The 8674-nt window shown below is 35.6% G+C and overlaps 1 long non-coding RNA gene across 1 annotated transcript; it reads right to left on the bottom strand.

The window, feature by feature from the left end:
* Positions 1–1748: 1748 nt before the first annotated feature.
* Positions 1749–2407, bottom strand: LOC124443060. Its single transcript, XR_006947477.1, has 3 exons — positions 2388–2407; positions 2044–2312; positions 1749–1961 (listed from the first exon to the last, which is right to left on the bottom strand). It is a non-coding gene; the product is annotated as an uncharacterized LOC124443060 (long non-coding RNA).
* Between the last annotated feature and the right edge of the window lie 6267 nt (positions 2408–8674).

The following is an 8674-nucleotide window of genomic DNA, read 5'->3' on the forward strand; positions in this document are numbered from 1 at the left end:
AAAATTCATACCAACAAATGCTTTTAGTTTATTTGAAAAACGGAATAATACTTTTGTCAAGCCTTAAAAATTTCCATTGTCAGCGAGATTTGCGCACCGCAGTTCTACAAGATTCTAGTGTGCGTGTGGCAAGTTCTCTCTCAGTTACTGTCGATGACCAATTAAAATGTAGAGAGACGAAGTTTTGCCGGACTTTCGCGCCATTACGACTACGCTCTTTGATGCCGTTACCTTATTAGTGCATGTAAAGCTTAGAGCTGTCATATAAGCGTCGACGTGTAGGCCCACCCATATTTTTCCCAGTCCTCTCACCTCCACTCGACCAATGTACCAACATTCGTGTTCTAAATACTGGTTAATTCATGCGCAGTGCTCGCTCTCCTACAGTTCGTCCACTCCTCGCTAATGACTAATAGAATTATAATTAAACTTCGATTTAAGGTAAGTCTCGTTTAATTTCCAATTGGTAACAAAGTGAGACACCTAAGGATCACACACCTGAATGATCATAGCATGACCTTAAGATGGACTCTGTTTTTAACATTACTACCAAATAATTATCAGATGACAAGGATTGTTTCGGCCAAATTTGGTCTTAACAATGTTTTTCGTTGTGCGGCTACATTGTAATGAATGAAAAAGTGTCCCACTTTGCTCGAGGTTACGCTAAGATATGACGGGAAAAGCGACAAAAGTGTTTTATAGCTAATGACGAGTCAAGGTTTTCTAATATGTCTAATCAAAAACAATTGATAACTGTTGATGTAAATGACAAGTTTTAGCTCTGCAAGCTGGATTTCTTTGTATACGATTGAAAAGTAAAGTTTGAAATATTAACTGCAATTCTAAGAAAAATACCAACTTTTACCAATACAAAGGAAGATAAAGAAACAAAAACTCAAATTAAAGTGTCGAGGAACGAGTTTCGCTAATCGGAGCGCACATCGTCATATTTGACAGATAAGCAGTTTATAAGAAGACAGACGTATTAAAATAGTCTTATCACTTCAGCACTTTCAGTTGGTCCGCAAGCTTTGCTTTTATTATTTAAATCCACAGCTTGGATCGTGAAATGAGACACCGACGTCAGAGCTCTACGGTTATAAACGTATTTTTTTTGTCAAATTCAATTTCGGTCTATTCCCTTATGCAGTGAACGATTCTGAAGATGAACTTTTGATTGAAACCCAAAAAAAGGCCTATAACCAACCGTTGTTGGAGTGATTTTCAATTTAATAAGCATGCATAAATATTGCACACAAAAAACAAACTTTTGTTTCTTAGAGTCTAGCTTGGAAATATTTGCCGCGACTTCATCGAAATTTCAAATCAGAACATGGTCAAACCATGTTTTAACAATTATAGCTACTTAGCTACGAACAATCACCCATAAACCGGAAAAACGGCAAAGTTAATTCTCGCTACCTTCGGCAATCTTTGTTGTGTATTTACGACAATACTAAATATACGACGATAAAAACAAAAGGCGAAAGAAGAAATTGACCCGCTTTTTCAAAACTTTAGAAAGGGAAAATATATAACAGGTGCATCTAACTTCGAATCCTACCTTCCCTGTCAGCCAGCGAGAAGTTGTACACGACCAAGATACGTTTTGAAATATTCCCCATTCCCACTTTCACATTCTATAAATTTAACGCAACATTATAGGAAGCTCATAATCACATCGAAAAAGAAAAAAACCAATTGCCTAACCCTAGCTCAATATATGCCTTCTTGTATTCATCACAGGTTACTCAACTTTTTCACTTCTTGCACGTTAAATACAACGACAGTTGCATATTTTTTTTTCAAAAGTAATGGCGACGAAACCATCGTAACAGTTGCATGTGATCTTATATTAAATTAGGCTTCAAACGCAGACCAAGAACTGTCAATGGTGATGAAGGTAGATAATCAAAATGAATACAAGTGTTCAGTCCTCTATTTCCCAACAAACGTTTCTCAAAATGGATAATTCAAATAGATGTAGTTCAAATAAATTGATGAAGAGAGAGAAATGTATGTTGTGGGCATCTGACAAACCTTCTTCAACTGATCTATCGAACTCAATAAATCGCAGTCCATTATTTTCTTTATGCTTTTCACACAACTGAAATTACTTGCCGTTCTATCATATTCATCATTTAAAGAAATAAGCCAACCACAATAAAGTGGTTTGTGTTATTCCCATTAACTGAAAATCGTATGATAAAACATCATCAGTAAATAGTTGTTTCTCTGTTTGTTGTTTCGCCCAACGTCGACGTACGTAGCTAATGGAATCGACTATTGAGCAGGATCAGATACTAATTCTATACAATACAAAACAGGAATAATACAATTAGAAAATAAAAAGCCATTGGAAAATTTAAAATTTGCAGTAATACCTTGCATGAATATGTATGGGGATTAACACACGTTCATACAAAATGCTAAAGATATTTTAACACCAGTTAAGTTGCTTGTTTTCCAGTTGTTACTTCTTCCACCCGCATCAATGGCATACAACCAGTTTTGTCGAATGATGCAGGAAGACAAATGCAATTATTCATCATCAAATCTCAAAAAGGTCTTGCGAACAAATCGATTTTAGGAAAATAGGACGTTGATAAATTCTTGTGCAGCATAGCAATGACACTCCACGTAACGACGGTTAATAACATAGCCAGGGGTACCAAACATCTCTAAATAATGACATCTGAAAAAAAACCAGAAAGATCTGTCATTTCATTTTTGGAAAGCTTATACGTTCTCTGACGATGATATCAACTATTTTTTCTGCAAATCAATAGGCACATATCACAGATTAATTTCTTGGGTAAATCAATTAATAAAGCTTTCGTATGTAATACATTGTTGATGATTACCAAAACATTTATTACATAAAAAGACCAAGCGGAGAAACAAACTTTATTAGATGATCATCATGCCTCAAGCACAAAGCTAGATATATTATTTCTACTAACCACTCACCAATTATTTATTCTATTTTGTTTTCGCGACTCTTCATAATTAACGTGTTTGCTTTTTTCTTCGTTTTGAAAGAAATTAATGGATTGAAACTTAAAGTAAATAGCATCGTGATTATCATCAATAATGAGTCTTTGATATGGTCAAAATGGCGACTGAAGTTCACAATCTAGAGTAGACGTTTGTTATGCTTTACTGGTTCTTTTACTTTCATGTCTTTTTCTTTTTACCTGGAAAAAACAAAGAAGAAATAACTTGAATAAAGATAACTGCTAATAAATTCACAATGGCTGAAGCTGTTAATCAAACATGAAAATCTTTTCCGGAGAGGCAAGGGGATCTCAGCCCTCTAATATCAGATGTCACCCCACTAAAAAACATTTCCACCCCCCCCCCTCCCACAAAAAAAACAATTAAATACAGTAGTACCATTGAACGGAATCTCTTTGGACAACGTTTAGAAAACACTAGAAGATGCACGAATATCGACAGACGCAACAAACACATTGCTCACTTCAATGCAAGATCAACGTCAACTTTTAATATTCTTTTCAAAATGCAAAAGCCAAAAGTTTCTATGAAATGAAATTATTACATCCATCTGCCGTTTTATTCCAGCCTAAAAAAGGTAACGGATATACTGCTACACGATTCATGATCAATAAAACAAATGAATATTTCCAATGTACATCTGTTTAATTTACCATTCGTCATGTTAACTTACGTATTACACTCATCTTGAGCCTGTTCTCGATGAACACGCGCGCAAACGGTTCAGTCTCCAGGTCTGGAAACTAATTGGCACGGGTTAGATTCAAACGTGCTTGATTACTAAGTGTATTTTTGTCCACAATATTCAGCATCGACAGTGTAGCTTGGACTTCCATGGCATGTAAACTCCTCACAACAAATGAACATTGTGTTGAAGCATCTTTGGTTTCTGGCTTGAAATAATTAGTTGGCAATGCTTTAGGACTGTCAGACTCACCCAAATCACAACTGTCATTTGCTTCAGGCTCAACCACTGAGAAACATTTGTATTTGTGGAGGAACATTGCTATAAAATTTTTGAAAGCTGAAAATATAAAAACTAGAAATATTTAGAATATACTTTAGGGTATAAATTTTTTCTTGATTAAAGTTTAACAAGAAATGCTTTTACTAACTTCCTCCTTGTCTTGATCAGCCTGACGTTTCTCTGTACGATGCTCGCTAGACCGACGCTTTTTACTGGGTTGAGGGCCAAATGAAAAGATCAATGGTACTGCATCTCGCTTCAGACGCCTCTTTAAAGGTTGCCATGGTGTAAGTTCCTGTCTTAGGTCCGATTTAAAACAATCGGGAGCAAAGTGCTCGCTGCAAACGTAACAGTATTGGAGAGGAGGCAGATTTTCTCTCCGTATTCTAGCAATCCATGCCTTTTGACGTGAGGGGTCTTTCGGAATAAGGTGGAAGCTAACACCTGAAGATTTTGACTCCGACGAGTAATTTGTACAACCCGGAACACAACAGTTGACCATTGTCGCAGAATTCGTTTAGTTCGTCCAACAAATTGATTTGCACTCTGATTCTTTGTTATGTAATTTTTGTTAAGAAAAAACTACGACTTTTCTTATCCAATGACAGCTCTACTGCGTAGTCTTTAATTTTACTTCTCTTTATACCAATGGTTTTGTGCGTAGGAAATAAATTTTTGTTCCAAATGTGACTTAAAAAAGGGAAAAGGGAACAATTAATAAACTATAAGTTTATACTTTACGTCAAGGAAACTACACCTAAATTCTATGCACGAATGGCTATTTTTACAATGGTTTTATGTAGGATTATTTTCTAACCATAATGAATCTAAATTACACAACAATGTTTATTATTATTCAATGTTTATTCAGGGCAATAGACTGGTTTCACATCAGTAGAAACTGTTGTTAAGGTTGAATTCGGAGGACAAGCAAAAGAAGCAAACGGCATTACCGCACAGTTTCCACAAAAAGAAAACTCCGTATTTTTTAAAAAATAATATTAATCGACATTCAAATTCTAAATGTAGTGCGGAAACTGCGCGATAATGGCCTTTATGGATGTGAAACCGTTCTATTAAAACAGAATACAAATAACCAGCTCAATACTTGCATGTAAGCTGTAAAAGTTGCTTGTGTATATACCTATGAATAAAAAATTCTGACGTTTCGAAAAGAAACATTTTGTGATTAGGAGAAGCATTTTGACGCAAATTTGTTTTGACTGTGCAAGACTTTACATAAAGCTTTGAGCAGCAATTGACGATATGACGTCAAATACAAGCCGCTGACATATTTCTGCTCCCACGCACCGGATGCCCTAGCTGCAGCATTTCAACTCTTTTTTTGTGAAAATATTGACTCAAACAAACAAAAAAATTGCCGCATATTTATTTTCACGGGACAGACAGAGTTTTAAGACCAACATTACGTGAGGGTGGAGTTCCCCTTTAATTTTTGTGTGTCATACACATTTGCTTTTGTATCTCAGAAAAGAATAGTGGAAACGTTTAAAAGCATTTGCTTTAAGATAATATTATCTTTGGGCACAATAAATAATTGTAAGGTCTTAATTATTGTTAATACTTAAAGCTGAGAATAACAATAGAATTACAGTGTAAATGTCACACACATGTCAGGGAAATCTCCAATATGCTTATTAAAATTCTTACTTTAAATAGGAAGTTTTATAGTTTTGTATTTCCACCTCTAATAGATGGCAATATGCTGCCTACTTTCCTTAATTTGCTTGCCACTTTCAAAACTATTGAAACACCAAAATTACAAATATTGTAACAGGTTCTTGTGTTACATATGTACTACTTAACTGCACTAAAAGCAATTACAATCGAATATTATTTTCTTTTAAAATATTCTGCATGAAATACACAGTTCATGAACACAATGAATAATTAAAATAATTTTTTTCTTTTTAGTCTTACCTAGACATTGTATTTTAACCTGGTCATCAGTCACCAATCAGTAATCACCAAGCCAGCTCTTCGCAATCTCTATATTTTCATTTTTCACAGCAGATACACCAGTTAGAGGAGAAGTTATTTTGTTCCGAACTTACGAGGCTAATTACCGTTCATCGCATAGCAATAAGTCTTGATCCGATTTTCCTTTGTAGTAGTTACAGATAATAAAATTTGTTCTCTGGTAACTTGCTTATTAGTAAGAAAAGTCAAAACTTTCCTAAAGTTTTGTCGCTGTATCAAGTCAAACATACACTTTGAAACATACAATTATAGAGTAATTGAGAAATTTCGGGCGCCATCTTTTGATGAACGCGAGTATTTACTTTTCCAAATGGCTTGGATACTCGCATAATCGCATTCGTCTCCTTCTTTTTATAACGATTAAAAAATTAATATAGCTCTGGGTCTATAAGCAGTTATCGTCATGCATTGTCGTTTTCTAACACTCCTTCGAAGTAATATCTGCTTTGGCAGTTTGCCTTACCATGTGCTCGATACATTTTGATGAATTTACCTCATCTGTTGCTTTCAAAAGGAGCCCATCGCTTCTCACGATGATGTGGACTTGTTTCTCATTGAATGTCTTTGACACAGTATGATTTCTTGTAACCTACACAGTTGTGTTTTCCCGATTTTACTTGAACAAGATTGAGGACAACTAACCAATAATCAACCAAGCCACAATCTACAATAATGATGGGGAGAGAAAGGGACGGGCTGATTCTGATTGTGGCCTATTAACTAATTCAAAACACGTCCGGAAATTTGATATGTTGTTTCCAGTACCCTGTCAATCATTACCATTACCAGCGGCATAACCACAGAATAGTGGCGTAACTGTATGAACTCAGTCAGTGGCTCAGGATGGGCAAAGCTACGGACATTCAAGCAATCAATCAGGTTACAAGGGGTTTCCCTGAACGGTGTTAACAAAGGACATCGGATTCAGATCACTGGTAATTCTAAAATTGACGTGGGGTACTCACTGACATACACAGTTACTTTATAATCAGTGAGAGCATAGAGTTTTTACCAGCGAACGATTTAAAATCAAATTGCTCTCAATCGTTGATAGAAAAATGATAGGAGAATAGATTTAAATCATTTTGACAATGCTATTGGCCGATACAACATACAGGCGTGTAAAGAATTTTACATTTGTTGTGGGAAGTGTTTAAAATTCAAGATGCATGGGTATCTCATTTGCAATTTACAGTTTCCTATTTCAATGGAATTAGGAGGGAAACTTCCTCCAACTGTAAATTGTAATATAAAAATGGTTCAATAAGTCAACGGTAAGGATGAAAAATTTATTTTTTATATCAAGTAAGTTTTAGAAGTAATGTGTAAGCAGCTTTGTGAAGTAGTATCATGCAATAAATTTCTATTTTACAGTTAATTCCGTAGAAACGAATTCTAGGAAACTTTGGACACTGTCTTCCTGGTAATGGTTCATTCATGTTGTATTTGGAAATTGAGATGGGTCGTGTGAATATAATCCAAGCACAAAGGTCAGTAACTTAAGCCGGCCGCACACTGGTAAACTTGCCGCGCGTACTTGTTATTCGTGACAAGTGTGATCGACAAAATTTCCTAGTGTGCGCAGAAGTTTTGAACAACATTTGTCATTCGTGACAGATGAGTCAAATATCAAACGCGTTTCAGGGAGAAAGTGGGTGTCCCCCCAGCCCTCCTTAGGCGCCATGCCTGTATTGGTGTTATTACTGACACAGTTGAATGTTGCTGCGTAGCTATTGGAGTTTACTTAAACCTTTAGAAGACAGCGATGATTAAATATAATTTTATATTTTTTTTCTAAATACAAGCAAGTCAAAAAGAATCAAAAATGTTGTTACCTACATAATTCATTGTTTTGAATTTTGACTCCAGCTTGAGAATGATAATGTTTGGATTGTTGCGAATGTTTTTAAGGATGTGATATTTTTAAGGAAGGATGTTTTTAAGGACATTATAATTCTCAAACCGGACAAAGGCAACGGCGTTGTAATCATGGATCGTCAAATGTATCGTAACTCCTGCCTTAAAATTATTAACAATACAGCAAAGTTTACCCCACTCAAAGAAGACGTCACACTATCACGTGAAGCCAAACTACAACGACTGTTAAGGAAGCTTCTAAAGAAAGACTCGATTAACAACAAAGTTTATAATGATATCTTCCCCAGAGGTTCTCAGCCCTCACGCTTCTATGGCTTACTGAAACTTCACAAGAAACGAGAACCAGGACGATCGCCTCCGCTACGACCGATAGTTTCATCAATTAACTCGTACAATTATAATTTAGCTAAGTATCTTAGTTCTCTACTAGCACCACTAATACCAGATGACCACTCCACTAAAGATTCTTTCACTTTCCTCGACGACTTCTCATCTTTCAATTCTTCAACTTCTTGTCACAAATTCTTCATCGCCTACGACGTTGAAAGCCCATATACTAACATACCACCTACTGAAACCATCAACCCACAGATCTAATACTAGTGCAAGATAGTGCAACTGACATACAAGTTGAAGCCGGGCAAATTTACTTCCGGAGCCCCAAAGTAGTATGGCGTTGTATTAGAAATATGTGGTCCAAGTTAATATCTCGCAATTATTAGCAAATCGCGAAGGATGCATCAACTTTTTTGCACTATTTATGAAATAAATCATTGTGACTATAGTTTTTAAGAAAAAAATTGATTT

This window comes from Xenia sp. Carnegie-2017, unplaced genomic scaffold (assembly GCF_021976095.1).
Source record: "Xenia sp. Carnegie-2017 unplaced genomic scaffold, XeniaSp_v1 HiC_scaffold_1, whole genome shotgun sequence".
Lineage (NCBI taxonomy): Eukaryota > Metazoa > Cnidaria > Anthozoa > Malacalcyonacea > Xeniidae > Xenia > Xenia sp. Carnegie-2017.